Source organism: Anguilla rostrata, chromosome 2, assembly GCF_018555375.3.
Source record: "Anguilla rostrata isolate EN2019 chromosome 2, ASM1855537v3, whole genome shotgun sequence".
In the NCBI taxonomy this organism is placed as follows: Eukaryota; Metazoa; Chordata; class Actinopteri; order Anguilliformes; family Anguillidae; genus Anguilla; species Anguilla rostrata.
In genome coordinates, this window is record NC_057934.1 from 577,501 (window position 1) to 600,000 (window position 22,500).

Consider the following 22,500-nt stretch of genomic DNA (forward strand, 5'->3'; position numbering starts at 1 on the left):
CCTGCTCCCTGTTCCTACCCCTGCTCCTGCTCCTGCTGCTCCTGCTCCTACCCGTGCTCCTACTCCTGCTGCTCCTGCCCCTGCTCCTGTTCCTGCTGCTCCCTGTTCCTGCTCCTACCCCTGCTCCTGCTGCTCCTGCCCCTGCTCCTACCCCTGCTCCCACCCCTATCCCTGCTCCTGCTCCTGCTGCTCCTGCCCCTGCTCCTACTCCTGCTCCTGCCCCTGCCCCTGCTCCCTGCTCCCTGCTCCTGCACCTGCTCCATCACATCGGTGGTGGTTCAAGCTCGCGGTGGTACGGTGGATGTTATGTGGATGTTGGGTGGAGTCTCGGTCTTTCACAGGGTCACTGAATATTCATGAGCCCTGACCTGTGAGTTTCTGCACAGGGCCTTCACAGTGAACGCAGGGCATCAAAAATAAATAAATAAAAAACCCTTAATGTAAAGTGTTTTTACAGCAAGTCAAATGAATGAATTTAACGCATTTGTCAGATCAAATTTGTACAAGAGTTTCATTTCAAGCCCATAATGCGTTTTTCATATTATTATTATGAGTGATGATTTATTATTCATTATTGTGTGATGAATGGCTTATCCGTGTTGATTTAAGGTTCTGATTTCCTGCCGCGTGCCGCGTGTTTCCAGTGTGGGACTGAGCGAGAGGAGGCGCTGTTTCTCCTGGCCTCTGAGGAGATCAGGAGCGGCATGTCGACCGTCACGGGCGTTTACTCCGAGCCCTCTGGGATACGGCCGGTCCTCCACTGGGGTTTAGCCCGCGCTCATGCGTTTCCTGTCCCAGAAGTGGTGCTCGAGTTAGGGTTAGGGTTAGGGTCTGTGCATTACGAGCGGTTCAGGAGGCCTCATGGCCAGGTCACCCTGGGGAGACCGCTGTTCCTAGAGACCGGAGCGTAATGCCCAGGAGCCTGATGTTCAGGAGCGTGATGTTCAGGAGCCTAATGTTCAGGAGCCTAATGTTCAGGACCGTGATGTTTAGGAGCGTGATGTTCAGGAGCGTGATTTTCAGGAGCCTAATGTTCAAGAGCGTGATGTTCAGGAGCCTAATGTTCAGGAGCGTAATGTTCAGGAGCGTAATGTTCAGGAGCGTGATGGTAAATGAAATGTTGTCCACTTCCTCTGTCCAGCGAGTCAGAGACTCTAATTCTGTTCAGTCCTGTTGGTAGCTGCATAAAGACCTTCCCAGTGGCAGCCGGCCTGTTTTCCGAACGCTGTTTGACACCCGCTCTGTCTCTGACACTGCAGATTAATAATTTGCAGGATGTTGCAATGTGAGCTGTGGTTGGTATGAAAGGGAGGGGGGGAGTGTGCCTCGGGTTAAGTCTGGATCTGCACGCTGCCCGCTGCTGTAGGGCAGATTTAAATGCCCCTGACAGCTCGGGCGATGCCAGCCCGTTGATTAGTATCGATCTCCCAGCGAATCGGCCACTTGACTGGAAGTTGAATCAAATAATCCCCTCGTTCTCACTTGGCAAATCCGTTGCCGGGGAACAATCGTATCAGGAGCTTTGCGAGCGTTCCGAAACACGATAGACCCTCCCCCCCCACGGATGGTGAATGGATTTTCTTTTTTTTGCCTTCTCTCTTTTTAACGAGCGTCCCGTCAGCCGCTCGATCGCGGGTGAAAATTTCAGGGAGGGAAAACCGACCCACGATGAGCGAATGGCGGTGAAATAAAGAGGGTGGGGGGGGGGGGGGGGGGTTGTGATTGGTTGTGAATTAAGATGTGATGGATTGTGATATTAGGATTGTGACATTAGGGTTGTGACATTAGGGTTGTGATATTAATGCCATGCAGATGACTGCTGGTTGGGAGCAGCATATTAACATAATATCTCTCTAATAGTCTGGAGAGCATTCTCTTGAAAATTTAACCCTGTGAAATTTTTGGATCAAGATTCTCCACCTCCTTCGAGCGCAATTTGATACTTGAGGTCTGAAGTGTTTTGAGTGGAAACGGCATGAATGATTGATAGAAGAAGCAAAAGCTGCTTAAGATCCTCCTGCTCCAGGGCTATCAATAATTCAGAGCACTTTCGGTATTTTGGTGGCACATGAAATATAAGAGTCACTACTTCTCAACCTCAAGCTGATCATGTCTCGCAGAGGAATTAGCACTTTGCGAAGACGCTTTTATTTAATTAAATTTTCCCTCAACATCGTTTGCTTTACGGGATGTAGATTAAACTCGTTTGGCGTGTGACTGTGCAGCTGCTGAATTTCCCCCTTTCCCACTGAAGAGGTGCCTCTTTTTGTTTATTTCTGTGAGTTAATGACGCTGCTGTAGGTCTTTCCCTGACTCCTTTTGAAAGGGCAGTCCTGTTGATGTCAGAATCTGTCCTGTGCACGCATAACACGTCTCTTTTTAGGAGGTGATTAGATTTCCCACAATTCTGCAGTTTATGAATCGCAGCCGAGCTCTTGTGAGCCTCCACCTGGCAGCTGAAGAGTAGACTGCTGCGTGTGACGTTACTCAGTCCACCTGTCTGGAACATGAAATCAGGGGAAACCCTTCTTGCTTCAATATTAACCTGTTATAATGATGTTATAGAGCGTTTATTAACTGTGTGCAGCGTAGAGCAGAGGAAACGGGCTCGTTTTGTGATGGTGTGTTTGTAGCGTGTTTGGATGGTGTGTTTGTAGCGTGTTTGGATGGTGTGTTTGTAGTGTGTTTGGATGGTGTGTTTGTAGTGTGTTTGGATGGTGTGTTTGCAGTGTGTTTGGATGGTGTGTTTGTAGCGTGTTTGGATGGTGTGTTTGTAGTGTGTTTGGATGGTGTGTTTGTAGCGTGTTTGGATGGTGTGTTTGTAGTGTGTTTGGATGGTGTGTTTGTAGCGTGTTTGGATGGTGTGTTTGTAGCGTGTTTGGATGGTGTGTTTGCAGTGTGTTTGGATGGTGTGTTTGCAGTGTGTTTGGATGGTGTGTTTGTAGTGTGTTTGGATGGTGTGTTTGTAGTGTGTTTGGATGGTGTGTTTGTAGTGTGTTTGGATGGTGTGTTTGCAGTGTGTTTGTCGTGTGTTTGGATGGTGTGTTTGCAGTGTGTTTGGATGGTGTGTTTGCAGTGTGTTTGGATGGTGTGTTTGCAGTGTGTTTGGATGGTGTGTTTGCAGTGTGTTTGGATGGTGTGTTTGCAGTGTGTTTGGATGGTGTGTTTGTAGCTACACGCGGGATGCTCAGTGTGCTGTGTGCTTCACACACACCAGCACACCTCCATATTGAGTTCAGCAGACAGCATTGGAGGCCAGAAACGCAGTAATTATGTAGATCAAAGCTGGTGAAATCATTGTTTACCGATATTCTCGTCCCGGCTGAGGCAATTATGCATCGGAATGCGAAATTAGCTCGGAGGTGAGGATTTATTTTTATTTTTAACCAGCCGCAACCTCCAGGAAATGACGGAGGCGCCTCATAGGAGCTGCGTGTTGTTAATTGCGTTTGGAGGCGGGGCGCTTGTGCACACACAGTGTGATCATTCCCTCCACCGCCTGGGGGCTGGGGGCTGGGGGGGGGCATGGTGCGCCTCCGATTTCTGCTTCATTCCAACTTAGCAGAGAGAGGAGGAGGCTTGTGTCTGAGGATCTGAGGAGCTGGAGGAGGAGGGATGGAGGGTTGCGTGTGATGTTGAGTGTGAGTGTTGAGTGTGAGTGTTGAGTGTGTGTGTGTGTTGAGTGTGCGACTCTGCGGTATCCTGCAGGTGAGAGTGATTTGCGATGCTGTGGCCTCTCTCAGAGGTGGATTTATATTTCTGTGTTCAGGGGTCACTAAAAGCAGAGGTGCCAGAAAGCATAAGAGCAGGGAGGGAGAGGAAAGGGAAGAGAGGAGAGTTTTTGCTCTTATTGTTTTTGAAGCGTATTCCTCCCGTCTGCGGAGTAGATCCTGTTGCAGAGCTGGCTGTCAGCTGCATGTCATCCTGCGATTGTTTCCCGCAGAAGCCCTTCCACACGGCCATTGTTCTGCGTCTGAAGGGGACAGAAGTTCCAGTCTGGAGTTCTGCAGCTCTGCTGTTTCTCATCCACATATCTGTGCGCTACGTCAGGCTCGCAGAGCTGAGCTCCAGCCTGTCATGAGTCAACTGACATTATGGAGATAAGACATTTTCACTCACTCACGCACACACACACACGTACACGCACACACATGCATACACACACACATTCTCTCTCTCTCACACACACACACACACACTCTCTCTCTCTCACACACACCCACAGCCCCCCCCACACACCACACACACACACACTCACATGCACACAGACACACACACACACACTGCTCTCATCACCTGAGACATCATTGTGTCATGTGACAGATTTATGAAAGAAGGTTAATATGAATACTAATAATGGGGCAATCACAGCACACGGCTGGAAGTGTTGCAGTTGACCTTTGGAGTGGGGGCATTATCATTCTGAGATGCGTGTGGTGGGGGGGGGGGAAGACGCGTTTGAGGGCGGACCGAAGCCCCAGCGCTGCCCCTTCACTAAAGGGGAGGGGCATGCTGACTGCCGCCACTCACCACCCGTGTTGGGTGCAAAAAAAAAAACCCGTTTCCTGTACAGCATCATCCCTTTCACCCGGAGCTCTACTGCAGCCGAGCCGGCCGTGCTCCTCCTCAGCTGTGATGCGCTGAGCATTCTGGGAGGTGTAGAGGCCCTGGGGAGGGTGGAAGTATAGATCAGGAGGCAGGAGAGAGACTCGGCCCTGTGCATGGAGGCTGGGCTGCCTTTAATATTTAACATGTCGCTGCTTTCCTGGCTTCCAGAAGGGATTTGAACTTGGCCTGGTCCTTCTGCGTCGCTGTTCTGCTCTCAGCACGGAGTCACCTTCACAAGCCCCCCGCGGTGCTCAGAGAACGGCGAGCGTTGGTCTTGGTCCCTGTACATCAGTTCTGGAGCCTGATTAGCCTGCACGATTAGCTGTAGCTGTTTCTGTCCTAAGCTCTCCGTATTTTTGTGAATGATTTTGCATTACTGAAGAGTTAAAGGCTCTGTTCAGATCATCCTTCCCCGTTTTCTCAAGGCATAATGAAAAGGTAGAACGTGGCAGATAATTAGCTGTAATTACAATTCTCTGACCCCTCTTTAGCAGCAACAGGATACCTGTGGCAGTGAGCGGGTGTCTGCATGTGTTGGTATGTTTTGTTTCTGTCGCTCAGAGACAGCACGCAATCTTTTCGTAATATTTTACTTTAAAGGTGTGTGTCACCAGGTTAGCTGCAGGAAACCGTAATTATGCACCTCCCCCTGTAATTAATTGAATCCTTAATTTGTCTCTGATGGATGCTGGTCTAGATGAGAGCACGTGGCAGTGAAGCTTGAAACGGTCTCTCGGTCGAACGCACTGCTTCTGTCACTGCTCCACTTGAGTGTGAGTGTTGAGTGTGTAAATATGTGGGAGTGTGTGTTGAGTGAGAGTGTTGAGTGCAGTTAGCAGAGTGTTGAGTGCCTGAGTGTTCAGCCAGATTGTGTCTCCAGCTGGGTGTTTCTGCTGATGTGGCTCATTTTCCTCCTTTTCCATCAAGAGGGGGAAAACCAGCCTGGAAATATAATAAACATGTATTTCTTACTGTCACCTGCAGAAATGTGTGAAATGTGTGTGTGTGCACCTCTGTGTGCTTGTGAATGTTTGTGTATGTGTGTGTGTGTATATATGAACTAATTTTTCATATAGAAAGAGCTAGTTTTCCTGTACACCCAGATGAATGTTATTACACACAATGTTGTTAGATGCATAATTTATAGTTTTCATTTTCCAAATTATTGCTCAAAGTGTCTTTGATTCTCTGTCAAACCCTGTCTTTCCCTGGGGGAGACCTGAATATCTCTCATTCTCTCCCGATCCTCTTCTGTTGCCGTCTTCATTAAACGGGGAAAAAAGAAGAGCTTCTCAGCACGACTTGAGCCGTTCATATCACATGGGTGGTATTAACTGATTTACAATGGGGATCTCCAGAATGGCTGCTTCAGAGGCACTTGTGTTCCCTCTCCTGAAGCAACCTGCTTAGTGCACTGTAATGGCTGACCACTATTTACATAAAGGATAAACAAAGAGAAGTGTGGGATTGATGAAGTAATCCACTTGCAGACTCATTAGGGCCTGAAGCAGGAGGCTGCTCCAGCGCTGCTCCTGCTCGCAGACTCAGGCTGCTTAAGTGCTAATGGGGATGGAGCTCGTTAGGACGTCCCACTCCAGCGCGCTGCAGCGCATCTCCAGTCGGTAATTGATGGTCTTTAGCGCAGGAAATGCGTAGCATAGCGTAGCACGGAGGAGCGCAGTCTGTTTGCTGCATTCATTTTTCACTCCGGTCCGGTTCAGCCAATGAGCACGCTCAGAAAGAGTCTCCTGCAGAATCCCACCTTCCTGCTCTGTGCCAATAACATTATCTATGGTATGTCCTCCAAACCCACCAACCAAGAGTGCCACACATTGGCTGCTGTGTGCCACACAATTTTAAAAAAAGATGGATTAATTCATCTCTGGGAATCTTGAATAAACATCACAAGGTCAAGCTGACAAGTATACACTAATATATGAGCATATAGCCTATTAATAAATGTTACGTAGCTAGCATGGGTGCAATTCACATGGACAGTTATGTTCTTCATTCACACAAATATCTGCTTTGATCAAAATAGTTTACATGAATTAAATATTAGATTAATATTAATTGTTTAATTAATTGAGATTAATTTGTTAAATGTTTGTGGAATGCATTTACTTTATGAAATGAATGTTTGGCTTGATATGTAGTGAAATTGTGTAGTTTACATTATCTGAAATGAACAGAATTTCCTACAATGTGTATGCATGTCAGAGAACAGTTATTGTTCTGTACTTGTCCTTACAAAGATGCACCCAGGCATATTGTCCATCTTGTGGTCACTGAGCATTTAACTGCAGTTTGACATACTACAAGCCACAGCTGGATGTTTTGACTGCTCAACTGAGGACGTCTTGTGTTGTTTCTGAGATTATGGTGGTCATACGCCACCTTTAATTTTCGTAGATGGTTTGAGTTTTTCCTGTTTTAATGGCTGAAGGAGGTCTGCATTTCGATGATTGATGCGCACTTAATTTCCTCTCTGTTCTGGTCAAGAGGGGCGTGTATTCAGACCTCTGAATTATGAGCGCTCAGCTCTGGGGTGACAGTGCTATTTGGTCTCATTGTATTGTACCCTTATTTAAGCTGATAGCACTAGTTATTCATGTATTTATTACATGTGCAACAATTTAGAAAAAAGACAAAAACAAAAGAAAGCCCCAAACAAGTCATAGTGGTTCTAGTTTTTCCAGAAGTGCTTTGACTGTTTTTTTCTTTCCGGTTGTTTGTTCTTGACTGCAAACCATTTCTATTGTTACTCTGTTGTCATGTTTACACATAACACAAGTGATTCTATCTGTGCTTATTCCGGTGAGGAAAGGTTCTCTGTGCTACAGGTTCAGATATTTAATAACCTGTATTGTGTGTGATTAGTGCAGTTTTGTTTGTTCTGTGACTTGGTGTGGCATGGCCTTAGGGCTCGACTTTCATCATCAACATCTGTTTAGTGAAAGAGTAAAACGACAGCTTCTCCTCCCTCAGCCAGTTGGGACCATGAGGCATTTGAATTTTGGGTATTTGAATACCGCGCCCCCTCCTCTCCCCCCTTCACCAGGCCTGTATGAAAACTCGTCTTTTCTATGTAAATATTGGCTCTTTGCAGAGGGACGTCCATTCACTTACACAATAAATCATATGAAGGAAATTTCTGTTAATTTATGCGCATTTAATGCCCCCCTGGGCTATTGTTCTCATGGCCATATGAAATTGCTCTTGACTAAATATTATTAGATATTTTGTTTATTGTTTGGATGAGGATGGTGTTTATTATTATCACTGTATTATGTGATATTTTGTTTATTGTTTGGATGAGGATGGTGTTTATTATTATCACTGTATTATGTGATATTTTGAAACCTGCTGAAGAGATGAATCAATGATGTCATTCAGTTACTGAGAATTATGAGCAAGGAGGCTACCTGCAGAGGTGTTATGGGATGGAGGTTTTTTATTTGGGTATTTGACCTGAAACAGGCAGCCGCTGAGCCCTCAGATGTGTGCTGTGCGTGTTTGTCTGCCGCCTCGAGCTGCACGGAGATTTCGGTTTTCCATATTTGGTCATAACAGGAAGTGGAGTGGCGTCTGCTTTTCCCAGCTCTCCACTGAGCGTGCTCTGTGTACTGATGCATGCTGCCTGCTCTCTCTCTCTCTCTTTCTATCTCCCTCCCTCCCTGCTCTCTCTCTCCCTCCCTCCCTCCCTCCTTGTTCTCTCCCTTCTCTCTCTTTCTCTCTACCTCCCTCCTCTCTGTTTTTCTCTCTCCCTCCTCTCTCTTTCCCTTCTCCCTGCTCTCAATCCATCTTCTATCTCTTTCTCTCTCCTCCCTCCCTCTCTCTTTCCCCTCTCCCTTCTCTCCTCTTTCTCCCTCTCTGCTCTCTCTCTTTCTCTCTCCCTCTCTGTTCTCTATCCATCCTCTCTCTGTCACTCTCCCTCCCATCTCTCTCTTTCGTTCGCACCTCTCTCTCTCTCTTTCTCTCTGCCACGGTCTCCCGTTTTCCCGCTGTCTGATCTATTGGGAGGCTGCTGTTTCTGGCAGAGATTACAGTTTCCTGATACCACACATACTGAGAGTCCGTTTTAAATCATGTTTTTTTATATAAAACATGACCTACTTCCTGTGGAAAAAAAGATCCACATTTTAAATCTCTCAGCGCTGTCTATATTTTTCATTCGACTGTACTGTTTGTTTTGATTATATTTCAGAACGTTTTTACAATAATGTCTACCTTTTGTTTGTGTTTTGTAGTTCGGGGTCGAACCTGTGCATTCCCGCGCTTAACTGTGCGCGGGGTAGAAAAGACGAGAAGAAGAAAACGGTTCCGTGGCTGTGAAAGTGATCACTCTTTAGGGCGACCCTTCGGCTCCGCTGTCACGCTGAAATATTCCATCAGAACGAAATGAAATATTTCCGCCCCTCCTGGTGACAGCGGGGGAAATGAACGTGCGGAGCAGCAGGCTTCCTCCTCAATGGTCGCGCTCGCCCGGAGATGGGGGGCAGGGTGTCGCTCAAATCCAGCCAATGAGCTGAGGGAATCAGATTTTCTGTTTTCCAAGAAACAGCTTGTTATCCAGAGCATCCCCCCTCACTGTTTCTGAACATCGTGAGATTGAGGAAGAAAGAGAGAGAGAAAGAAGGGGGGGGGGGGGAGAAGAGAGAGAGCCAGCCTGGAAATGCAAATCCAGGTCCTTAGCTATTCCGTGTGACAGATCAGACCTCATTACGCTCACCTTTATATAGTAATTGCCTGGAAAGGAGCTCCGTCTACCATTAGACTTGTTACGTTTGCTCACGATAACCCCGCGCCGCCTCCCAACGGGAAGTGAGCGCGTGAAATAGCCAGGTGGCCGCAGGCGCAGCGGCGGCCGAAAGAGCTCGCATTTGCCTTGCAGATCAACCAGCGCGCGCGCTGCAGCCAATGATGCGCTCTCATCTGCAGCCTGGCGTCTGCCGGGGGACGGAGTACGCATTTGCACACGTTCGACAGCAGGCTTCAGTCTCCTCCCGGAGCCGTCTCCTCCTTCCTCATACTCAGCCCAGACAAAGGAGAGAGTCGGGCGAAATCGGCCACTGTGCAGAGGAAGCTTAATGGAAATTCGCTCTAGCATTATCCTATAAGGGGATATTTAGAAGCAGGCATACAGTTTAAATAATAAAAATTACAAAACAGCCACCAATTCGTTAAAATAATTTTTTTATTTAATATACAATAATCCTAATCTTATTGTCTGATTTAATTCTGAAATTGCCCATTTCATATTGTAAACTGAAAGAAGAGCGTATAGTTTATGGATCATAAGCGCCTCGTCGCATAACATCACGTTTTGAGAATGCACAGTGTTTTCAGAGACGTGTGTGGTCAGTGCGCATTGTACATTTAGAGTGCGCGCGCTGTGAAAGACGGTCGGGTGAGCAGCTAGACATAAAGCCTGTTCCCTTTGCAGGAGAAGGCAGAAAATGGCAAGCTCTTTTATCAAGTAGACAGGTACCCTGACTGGCAAGTGTGTCCAATACAAGAACCCGTGGGGGAAGGCTTAACAAGCGTAGGCTACTGCTGGCATGCGTGCGCGCGCGCGCACATGTCACGGACAATGCAATGAATGGATTTGAGGGTTGGATAAAAATAAAATAAAAAATACATTGAGAAAACGGGAAAATGTTCGTTTGGACGTTTGCCAGGCAACGGTCTGTTTTATAGGTACGAGGGAAAATGTGTCATAACATGAAAAAATGACAAATTTCAGCAAATGAATAGTTTAATAAGACGTTTGGGGAAGTGAGCACAGCATGACGCAAATTACCTGGATTAGCATAGCGAAATGATGCATAATTTGCGGTTACTGCTCTGCGGATCTTCTGTGCGCGAGCAGCCACTGTTAATTACAGCGCCGGTAACGAGCCGCTGCATCTGAAGGGATCAATGAAATGTGAAGAACGAGGCACTGACGGAGCTGGTTCTTTATATCCGCTAATATACCACACTTTTAATTGTGATCTGTAAGTGCAATTGTTTGAAATGATGATGATACAAGCAACGAGCCGTAATATTCGCAAATATTTACGTATTTTCACCCATTACCGTTTGTTGCTAAACGTATAGGGCACTGCAGCTATGTGGATGGAGCTGACGCTAAAGACAGGTCACTTAAACCGGGCCTTTCGGGAATCCGTGGCCTGACCACGTTACCTAAAAGTAGCTTGGATATCAAAGCGATTCACAGGAATGAGAACGGACTTCACAAAGGGTGTAATTAAGAGTGTGGAGACCGGTATAGCCCGGTGTTCTACCTCGATTCCATTTTCAGAACAACCATGTAGGCTACAGGTCAGGCGTATATAGAAGTAACAGTTTAACACCATTCTGTTGTATCTCTGTCTCCGACACGATTCTTTCTGAACGATGGCAACTATTTTAAGCATATACTGTAGAATAAAATATCTCATTGGTTTTCTTTATGTTGGTTCTGAGTAAGGTCATGTGCAGGGAATTCTCTGAAGACGTAATCTTTTGAAACCCAAGATACATATCAAGGATTCGTTTAACGTCTTTAACATGTCAACAACAGGAAGCTTGCTGAAGAGCAGTCCGGGTTTATGTGCCGAGGTAATGACAATTAAAAGAGTATCCCCGCTTACGGAGGTAATTACAGGCCCGCGCGCCTGGCCTTCACTTAAGCGTTTCACTGTAAAAGTGACGACGTGACTGAAATTACATCTTTTCACATCAGACATGCACTGAAAAACTCCCACATGAAACCATGTCTGTACAGCTTTTATTATCTAGAAGAAATTCTTTCAGCTTAAACTTCCTCATATGTGGGTTCTCACATGTATGGTACGTATATACTGTAAATTAATACGTTAAACGTACCGATAGTATTCCGTTCAGTCTGTGTAGCGTTACGAGGCGAACTGGCAACAAACAGATGAGGTTGCACTGCATCACATACTACAGAGGCAATATTCCAGAGGGATTAGAAAAAAAACGTTTCCTCAGTTCTTGTAACATGGATGTGTGGGTTTTATTCAAAAACTAAAAACCAGAACTTTTTTTTGGTGCCACACGAAACTGTCAGATACCATTTGACTGTCAAAGCAGCTGAGCACGTGAATCATTCTGCGTGGCTAAGTTGCTGCACATCGATTTTACACGTCAGTGCGCTTGTGTTTGTTAACACCTGCCTTGTTTCTTCTCCATACTCTTATTTGTACTGTGACTGCACATTGCTAGGCACTGTAAACATTAACAACGTTAGCTGGCAGTAGTAGAATTTTAATACAACATATTAAAAAGATATAAGAAGCAGAAAAATATCTGAACATTTTTGTATCAACATTAGTTTTTTAAACTTTGTGCTTTTAGGTCTGTTACAAGCGGCCATATGCATATATGTAGTGTTTTAAAGGCAGCTTTTATACCAATGGTTGGCTTATTTTTATGTTATTTTGTATATACAAGCACAACGCTGACAGAAAATGCATTAGTTGTGCAGGTACATGGTGAAACGAGGACTGCTTCAGTAGAGGTGAATGTGTACAGTGATTTAAATGTCAGGGTCGTGGTGGTTATGCAACTCCTTCAGGCTTAAATGTGGGTTTAGTGTGGGTACGACTACATGCCCCTGCCAACCTGCATGGAGTTCATGCCATCTCAGCATGCCCCAACAGCTACTAAAGATTTGTCTGCTAAAAGCGATCACCATTTTGTCAGATGATTTACGCCACACCCAGTAAATTAGTGGGATTTCATCTCTTTGCATTTTTCCGTCTCCAGTGAAGCTCTTTTGTTCGCCCGTTTGTCATTGATCCCTTTGGGATTAGATGCATTCGCAGCGAGCGATTAATTAGGAAATGGTGTCAATGGGCCTATAAAATGATTAGGTACAAGGATTATATTTATATAATGAACATGATTATAATTATTATTTTCAAAGTCCTTTATGCCATTATATAAATTATGTCCTAAGTGAAGTACCTGTTGCATTTCCCCGTTCAGAGTTCTAGCCTTGATCACGTGTGAAAAATATTTTCCCTTACAAATGCTGAAAAAGGCGATGTGGAGCTGACTGTGCGCTGAGTGCAGAAGGTCTTCTGGACTCTGCACATTTCATTCCAGCGGCACCCGGCGAGGTTTATGCAAATCCCCAGTTTGAGCAACGCTGCTGTAATTAAAATGCAAATTTGCTCAAATTAGGATGCAGGCGTGTGCGGCTGGTCTGGATGCAGGCATGTGGTCTGGATGCAGGCGTGTGCGGCTGGTCTGGATGCAGGCGTGTGCGGCTGGTCTGGATGCAGGCGTGTGGTCTGGATGCAGGTGTGTGCGGCTGGTCTGGATGCGGGCGTGTGCAACTGGTCTGGATGCAGGCGTGTGCGGCTGGTTGGGATGCAGATGTGTGCGGCTGGTTCTGCGTGTAGGTGGCGCTGTGCGGTCTCCATGGGGACCAGCAGGCCTCTGCGCGTGTGTAGGCCTCCAGAGCGCTGCTTCAGAGAGCAGCGGGGAGCTGAGTTAGGCCGCTCTTACGCGCAGTGACATTCTTTAACACCCAGAAGCCCCTGGGCTCAGCAGGAAACAGCCGAGTGCAGCGCAGTCCGTGTCTGCAGTAATGCAGCACTGGCAGGTGTGTGAGTCCGCCAGGACCCAATTAAACCCAGGAAGCTCAGCTCAGGAATAACAGCAGTGGTGTGTGTATTCTGGGCCTGGCTCGGTGGGGGCTTTGAGATGGGGGGGGGGGGGGGAGGGCGTCTTTGTGTGATTTACGTCACAGAGATACCAGGGTGCCGGGTGCATCGCCTCGCACGCCTTTATGAGCGGGAGAAGGCTGCTGCTGTCTGGTGAGCGCTCCACAGAACCCGCACTCCACAGAACCCGCACTCAGCAGAACCTGCACTCTGCAGAACCTGTGCTCTGCAGAACCTGCACTCTGCAGAACCTGTGCTCTGCAGAACCTGCACTCTGCAGAACCCACACTCTACAGAACCCATGCTCCACAGAACCTGCACTCTGCAGAACCCATGCTCCACAGAACCTGCACTCTGCAGAACCCATGCTCCACAGAACATGCACTCTGCAGAACCCGTCTCATTCCGGTGTCTCCCATGAAAGAGTTGTTTTCCTGAGATCTGTGCCCAAGATTATACACCAGCATGCAGTGTTTAAGAGCGTGGTGGTTGTGATGGGCAGAGCTGGCGCTGAGCCTCTTCAGGAGCAGGACGCTGAAGCAGAACGGAGTTACTGCACACAGCTGGATAAACACGCTTCATCACCGGGCAACCATGCCATTTTCCCCACTGTGTAGTTCTTTTCGCCTTTTTGTGTTACGGATAGTTTATCCGAACGTAAATCCAATCGATGCCCGTCGATATGATGCTGTAAGTCGTCCCCTGGAATGTTATGGGAAATAATGTGTGGTGACATATCCCTGAGCATTGTGGGAAGACTGTGTAGGCTGAACACTTGTACATTCTGGTTTAGCGAATTCTCCTGATAAGTTCTTTTTTCTTTTTTCCATAATCACCTGACAGGGCACGTCTGTGCGTTTCGTCACGTGCAGGAGGATGTGTTTTTGTTTTTGTAGGTGTTACGCTGACAGGCAGACAGGCAGCATCACCGAGAGGCTCTGTTTACATGACAGGCGTTTTGTGCTTTCCGTTTGCGTGCCGTATCTCAGTTACTGCCGGCGACAGCGTTGAGGCGCAGGACCCGGCACCGCCCACCCGCCCGCGCTGCAGTGTTGAGGCGCAGGACCCAGCACACCCATGCCCCCCCCCCTCCCCCCCGCCCGCGCTGCGGTGTTCAGGCGCAGGACCCGCACACCCGTGCCCCCCCCCCCCGCCCGCGCTGCGGTGTTGAGGCGCAGGACCGGACACCGCCGCCCACCCCGCTGCGGTGTTGAGGCGCAGGACCTGGCACACCCGTCCCCCCCCCCCCCCGCCCGCCCGCTCGCGCTGCGCCGTATTATTCCACTTAAACAAATCAATCCTGCTGCAGCCGAGCGGTTTTTTCGCCCCTGTCATTATGAACTGTTTGCAGTGCACAGCGCATTGATTTTTCACAGCCCTGGAAAAGCAGTTGATGAATAGAGTGGAGGTATCTGGGGAGAGCCTCATTTTAAAGGAAAGAGACCTCCTTTGAGCCCCGAGCCCGCCTCTGTGATCCCCCCCCCCCCTCCCCCCCCCGAGCTGCAGAGTGGCTGGGGTGGGGGGTGATGGGGGCGGGGGGGGTGGAGGTATGCAGCTTTAACTCTGTGGAACAAAAGAGGAAAAAAACTGGAGGACACTGGAGACCTGGATCTCCCGCAGAGCAGAGATGATACCTTGTGGTTAGAGGACCATTACAAGCAGCGTTAGCTCTGGCCTGTCAACCAAAACACAGCTCTGAAACTGATCAAACCCAAACACAGCTCTGAAACTAATCAAACCCAAACACAGCTCTGAAACGAATCAAACCCAAACACAGCTCTGAAACTGATCAAACCCAAACACAGCTCTGAAACTAATCAAACCCAAACACAGCTCTGAAACTAATCAAACCCAAACACAGCTCTGAAACGAATCAAACCCAGACACAGCTCTGAAACAGTTCAGTGCTTTCTGTCTTTTCTGTCTATGTGTGTATGTGTCTTCAGAGAGAAATCCCAAGGGCTGAATATGGATGTGTTCAATCCATCCATTATCTAAAGCCACTTATCCTGGGCAGGGTCGCGGGGGGTGCTGGAGCCTATCCCAGCATGCATTGGGCGAGAGGCAGGAATACACCTTGGACAGGCCCCCGATCTGTCTATCTGTACTGCCTGAGACACTGCTGACTGGGGCCAGCGTTTCCCGCTTTGGGCCGAGAACGCTCGTCCTGCCACTGTGGTCCGAGTCACAGCTAAAAGAAATGGAGGCTATTCAACGCCGTTCATTTCTCTGAGGGTTTCACCGAAGCGTTTGGGTCACAGAGGAAGCCGTTTGGGTTAAACACAGACTCCTGTCCCGGAGGGTGAAATAAAGTTTGCACCTCGCCAGCCTTCATTGAATGAATTTTCTTTATTGGCGTAAAGAATTGAAAGGGCCTTTCTGTCATTGTTAGGTCCACAGCTGCAAATGTGTCTGTGTTACATACACACGCTCCTTAATGAATTCTTTTCTTTAGGAATGCACGGCAACAGGAAGTTCATCTACCTCAGTTTGACTCTGAGTGACAGCGGTTTGAAAGAGAGCCAAGACAAATCATTTTGTCAAGATAACAAATGAGGTATTAAGAGAATGCGAAAACATGCTGCTTGGTTTTCTGTGTAAAACCATGTGAATGTCAGGTAATCGGGCCTGTTGGTCTTCTGCACGGTCCTGTGGGTGTGGGCTTCAGGTAGAGAATACAGCTGTGTAATAAATATGGACATGGTGAAGGCAATCTGTAAATACAGTACAGCAATGTGAAACAGTGCTGTGTACAGCAGTATGTTTCCAGCTGCTGTACATGTCTGCACTGATTATATTTTACATGGTAGAAAAAAAGTTTAAAAAATATGTATTATTGAGTGTGTTGGTGCACTTTCCCAGGTGTTGTTGGAGTTTTTGAGTGAACTGATTCTTAATGTTGCTCTCATTCCTGCCCAGTATCAGTAATTGTCTGTTTTTCAATTTTTTCCTCTAGATTTACCAACAAACTCAATTGCATCTCCAGAAACTAATTTTCCGCTACATTTATTTCCTCATAAATGTTTGCTTATTTCCCTGATTGTCATTTCTGCGTATCGGGATCTGCTGGAAAGCGAACTGTTTCGCTGGAGTGAGGGAAGGTGTTAATTTGGGCTGCTGGATTTGCGAAATTTTCTACCTTTTGTGGCGACACCTGAAGCGTGCAGATTTGCATCTGAAGAGAACCCGCATTCTGTCCACAGAAGAGCTTCGGCATTTCAAAGCAGGTTTTAGATTCAGACAAACAAGGCGACGGTAACTTTGCAAATCCAATTATTTGAGAAAAGTTGTATTGATCTTTGTGTGTATGTTGGCTACTTTAAAGTAAGCCTGTTTGCAAACCGCATTGGAAGAAATCTATACTTCGGCTTGCTGCAGTACCAGCTTGATGTAGACAGTAATGACTGACCAGCAGTGTCAGCCATCAGTAAAGGTATGCGTGGAAGAATTCAGACACTTGCCCTGAAGATGCTGGAGCCTAAGGGTGCCTGTGCTACCTGTGTTACTGTTTTTCACCTGTAAGCTCCTGAGCAGCTTGTGAATTTAGCGGGAGAAGAGTTTGTTAGTCTGCAGACAGGCCTCCAGGACTCATGTAGCTGCTGTGATCCTTCACCAGCAGTGCGTGTGTCGCTGGGTCTTGCGTTATCACTGTAGACGAGCACGGACCTGTCTGGTCCGGGTGACGTACGCGAAACACACGGCTGATTCTGTCTCTGCCACCACCCACCTGTACGAAAGATGACTTCAGCTGCGCAAATAGAAGTCACCTAATGTGGAGATCAGCGACATAATCCTAATATGACCTGAATATAACTGTTATTCCAGTTATGCCCTAAAAGCCAGTCGTGGCAGTATTGATATTTCTCTTCCGCTGAGATAATATTCTGATCTGAGATGCCCAGACTGGCTCTTTTATCCCACAAAGAGATGTGCAAAGGGAGTCACACAACATTCAGAGGGGATCTGCTACATTCCTCCTTCACCCTGAACCTTACATCCATTGAAGTGCAGATGGTTGCAGGTTTGAGAAAATGAGTCTCAAAATGAGTCATTTAGCGCAGGATACAGCACTGGGGGCGGATCTCTTCTGACTGATATTTACTCTTTAAAGTAAATACATATGAGAAAGAGAAGTCTGAGATTGAAGTATCAGGTAGTTCTGTTTAACTAGCAGCCTGCATGGTGAGCTCAGGGGATGTGCTGGTTTGATTGTGAGGGGATGTGCTGGTTTGATTGTGAGAGGATGTGCTGGTTTGATTGTGAGGGGATGTGCTGGTTTGATTGTGAGAGGATGTGCTGGTTTGATTGTGAGGGGATGTGCTGGTTTGATTGTGAGGGGATTGCTGGTTTGATTGTGAGAGGATGTGCTGTTTGATTGTGAGGGATGTGCTGGTTTGATTGTGAGGGATGTGCTGGTTTGATTGTGAGGGGATGTGCTGGTTTGATTGTGAGAGGATGTGCTAGTTTGATTGTGAGGGGATGTGCTGGTTTGATTGTGAGGGGATGTGCTGGTTTGATTGTGAGGGGATGTGCTGGTTTGATTGTGAGGGGATGTGCTGGTTTGATTGTGAGGGATGTGCTGGTTTGATTGTGAGGGGATGTGCTGGTTTGATTGTGAGAGGATGTGCTGGTTTGATTGTGAGGGGATGTGCTGGTTTGATTGTGAGGGGATGTGCTGGTTTGATTGTGAGGGGATGTGCTGGTTTGATTGTGAGGGGATGTGCTGGTTTGATTGTGAGGGGATGTGCTGGTTTGATTGTGAGAGGATGTGCTGGTTTGATTGTGAGGGGATGTGCTGGTTTGGTTGTGAGGGGATGTGCTGGTTTGATTGTGAGAGGATGTGCTGGTTTGATTGTGAGAGGATGTGCTGGGTTTTTGTCAAAGTAAATGCATTCCCTTGGTTTCCCTTCTTCACGGATCGACACTATTTTGATTGTAACAGCATTTTGTCCCCTGTCGTGTCTTTCAGGCGCTGTCCATTGCGTGCGGAGGTGAGGGCGTGATCAGGCCCTGTCCAACGCGTGCGGAGGTGGGGGGGGGTGTGTGGAGGGGGCGTCGTCTGCGTGATGTGCGGAGGGAGGGGGGGCCAGCTCCTGGAGAGGACTCGTGGCGCGTAGCACGCAGGTGGGTGTGTCTCCGTACAGGTGCGTGTGGGTGTGTCTCCGTACAGGTGCGTGTGGGTGTGTCTCCTGCTGTCCCACTGTCTGATGGTAAAATGTCCCACATCACTTTGCGGGTTGGGGGGGGGGTGGGGGAAGAGAATAGGTACCGGGTTTGGATTTGGTAAGTGGTGAAGTCATTATGGGCTCAAAGTCCCTGAAGACAGCTGCTGGACGCGTCTGTAGGGCTTCTGTCTTTGCTGTGCGGTAAGAGCAGGGTTTAGTCTGTGGCTGTAGCTGGATTAGCTACCTGTGGTTCACTGAGCCCCACAGGGCCGCTGGGGGCCGCCTGTCCTGTAGAACACCGGGCTGCAGTAATTCAGGGTTCATTTTCTAAGCCCAAAATTGCCGTGGTGGTGCAGTCATTACCAATGAGCTAATGATAGGTGTTTGACTGCTTTTCCTGCTCACAGCTGCCGCCTGGCTGTGTGGCAGAATTGGCTGGAGAGAAAGAGTCCGTCCTGCAGCTCGGATCAAAGCGAGCTGCCCCGCCCCTTCTGCGCGTGTCACACCCCGTGCGCTGTGTTTGTGTGTGAGTAAGGCCCGTAAGTGTCAACAGCAAACGCACAATCAGGGGCTTTTGTTGAAACAGGAGCTCAGTGGTGCACAGTGTAGTAGTGCAGTAACTCTGACAGGCACAGCTACAGCACAGCAGAGTTACAGCACAGCACAGTATCGCATGTCAGGCTTAGGGTTAGAACAGAATCTGCTCCCGCGTTAAAATCTAAACGCTATGCACACATGACATGGAAGCCTATATATGTGCATGTGCGTGTATGAATATATATATACAGACACTCACGCGCACACACAAATGCAAATTAAAAACAGTATACATGCGTGTGTGTGTGTGTATGTACAGTCACGCACGCGCACACACATGCTCGCTTGCTTTCACATGCAAACATTCCTCATGATGTCAGAGGCACACAGTGGCAGTGTCTCCTCCTCTCCCCTCCTCCTCTCCTCTCCCCTCCTCTTCCCCTCCCCTCCTCCTCTCCTCTCCCCTCCTCCTTTCTTCTCTCCTCCTCTCCTCTCCCTCTCCTCCTCTCCCTCCTCCCCTTCCCCCCTCCTCCTCCCTCCTCCTCTCCCCCCCCTCTCCTCTCCTCCTCTCTCCTCTGTGTGCTTGTACAGAGCTTTGATTTCATGACCACCAGAGAGGTGACCACCATGGGACTCTAAGCGTTTAGGCACAGAGGGTCCCACTCTGCACGGGACAGGGGCCTGGGGGACCCCGCACCTGCATCGCCGTGGGAACAGCTCCCGCCCACAATGCCATTTTACGCACATATTTCACAGAAAATCTGCTGCTACAGCACATAGCCAGAGACACAGCGTGGATGTGGACTCCCACATCTACCGCTATTCATACTCCTACATAAATACATATTTATTTATTTGTGTAATTGTATACATATTTGTTCTGTCCCCATCCTGAACCCGGTAATGCAGGGTTCATATGTAAACAGATTCTTTGAAATGGTCTCTTACACAATGAGTTATTATTATTATTATTTTCTGGGATTAAGAATTAGGACATCCAGAGAAATAAAGCCCTGGTTAATCTCGCTCAGAGGGGTGTGTGAATGGGAGGGACTGACGAACATCTGCCTGGCACGCAGCGTAAAGCGATTACCGTGGAAACGGCGGCCGAGGGAGGCGGCTACGGCAGCGGGGTGTGTGACACGCGCAGCGCTGCTTCTCTCTCTCTCTCTCTCCCTCTCCCTCCCCTCGCGACCGATCTCCCGCTCTGCACATGGCTGGGGCCTGCGGGGGAAGTGCTCTGTAGTGTGGGACAGGAGGACTGCACTCAGGAACAGAGAACTGGGGGGGTGGGGTGGGGGGGGGGGTCTTCAGTCTGGTTGAATAAAATGGAGATCTTGGGATAACAGGTACTGAGAAAGACATGATGCTGTAACAGAAGCATATTATGATGCTAATTGACGCTGAATTGGTGCTCAATAAACGCTTATTGCATAAACGCTATTTATTTAAAAGCTGCAGGTGTGTTCCGTCTTCTGTAGAAGTATAACGGGCCAACAGCCTGGCAGGGTATTTTAGGAATGAGGCGAACAGGCAGAAATCTGCAGGTTAAATTGTGGGTTGGACACAGCTGTTGTCCCTTGGAGCAGGATACCTGACTTAAACGACCAGAGTTAAATGCCCTGCTGCATAAATGTAAGTAGGTATGATACCCTGTGCACAGGCTCCTGAAAGGCCTGTAATAGTAACCATGCAGTTTTGCTTTGTGTGGAGTTCCTGGGCTCCTTTTATAACTGCTAGTCCTGTAAGTTCAGTGTAATATATGATCGCTGTGCAGGTAAATATGGTGTCATGTTCATTACCTGAGATGTTTGCAGGAGCGTAGCACACAGGCAGATTATAACACACGGTGTGTGTCTTTGAGTGGGATCTCACATCCGTCTGTCCTGATGTTCCAGGGGTTTCTGATCCGAACGCGCAGGATTCAGTGGGCAGAGAAAAGCTCCTGCACTCCTAACCAGGCCTGTGGCATTATGAGCAGACACTTCCTCCTCTGAGCGGCTCACAGACCAGTATCCTGCACAGGCTCTCACAGTTAACCTCGCGGAAGGAAGGGAGAAAAAAGCTCTTCCTGTCTGCGGCCTCTGTGAGATCTGCAGCGATAGTGCAGAAGGTCCGGTCACTGTGCGTGAAGAAAGGCTGGGGGAGGCTGGGGGAGGCTGGGAGGCTGGGGGAGGCGGAGGCTGGGAGGCAGAGGCTGGGGAGGCAGAGGCTGGGGGGGGGCTGGGGGGCGGGAGGCTGGGGGAGGCAGAGGCTGGGGGGAGGCTGGGGGAGGCGGAGGCTGGGGGAGGCTGGGGGAGGCAGAGGCTGGGGGAGGCTGGAGGCGGGGCGAGGGGAGGCTGGGGCGGAGGCTGGGGGAGGAGGCTGGGGAGGCTGGGGAGGCAGAGACGGAGGCTGGGGGAGGCTGCAGGGAGGCAGAGGCTGAGGGAGGCTGCGGGAAGAGAGGCTGGGGGAGGCAGAGGCTGGGGTGGTGGGAGGCTGGGGGAGGCGGAGGCTGGGGGAGGCTGGGGGAGGCAGAGGCTGGGGGAGGCTGGGGTGGTGGGTGGAGTCATGAGCCTCCCGTGTGATAGGTCAGTCCATGTGGGTCCATCAAATAGTAAAAGAGCAGGGCAACGATTGGCTAATATTAGCAACTTGAGCGTACATGACAGTTTTATCACACAGCGGATTAGTCTGCACAGCTGGAATTAATCACACAGTCTTGTCTCTTTGCTCTGAGGGGGGGGGGGGGTGTAATGGCTGATGTCTTCAGTTGTGGGGGGGCGGGGCAGGGGTGTTTACTAATATGGAATATATTCCTATGGGGGGGGGGGGGGGGCTGGAGCAGTTATATGTATACTGTGTTTCTGATCTACCCTGTACTCCTGGGCTGTGTTTACACTTGGGGAGGTTTTCCTCACAAGCACGCTGCTCGCACACGCTCTAATACTCTGGTGGTTTTGTGCGCACATTAAAATCATAATTCTTTTTCACTGGCACATGTGAAGGAGTAAAACCCGGCTGTGGAGTCTGAGAGAGATAGAGTGGACCGGCTGCTGGAGCTCTTCAGCGTAGAGCAGGAGGCGGAGGGAGGGGGGCGGTGGGATGGCTGGTGCATTAGTCATCTGAAGTGGGGCACGGACGCGGCATCCTTCAGGAACATGCACGGCTGTGCTAGCCATGCTAACTGTGCTAACTGTCCTAGCCGTGCTATCCATGCTAACCATGCTAGCTGTGCTAACTGTGCTAGCAGTGCTAGCCATGCTAACCATGCTAGCTGTGCTAACTGTGCTAGCAGTGCAAGCCATGCTAACCATGCTAGCCATGCTAACCGTGCTAGCTGTACTAACTGTGCTCGCTAGCTCACTCTGAGCCATTCCTCCTGGTGCTGATGACCCAGTAGCGTGTCGTCTAAACAGTGGAGCTCAGTACGGGGGGTGTAGTGGGGGGGGGGGGGCTCTAAAAATAGCCGCAGCATCGGCTCTCTCCCGCGCTGCGGCTCTCTCTCCCGCCAGCGCGAATGGCGGTTT

General features: G+C 48.8%; 1 protein-coding gene across 5 annotated transcripts in view; it reads left to right on the plus strand.

Moving 5' to 3' along the window:
* Nucleotides 1-22,500, plus strand: part of zmiz1a (zinc finger, MIZ-type containing 1a) — a 143,741-nt gene that overhangs the window by 22,390 nt on the left and 98,851 nt on the right. For all 5 annotated transcript variants that reach the window (XM_064314448.1, XM_064314483.1, XM_064314457.1 and 2 more), the window contains exon 2: nt 18,259-18,413. The gene's annotated coding sequence lies outside the window, so the exon portion shown is untranslated. The remainder of the gene's footprint in view (nt 1-18,258; nt 18,414-22,500) is intronic.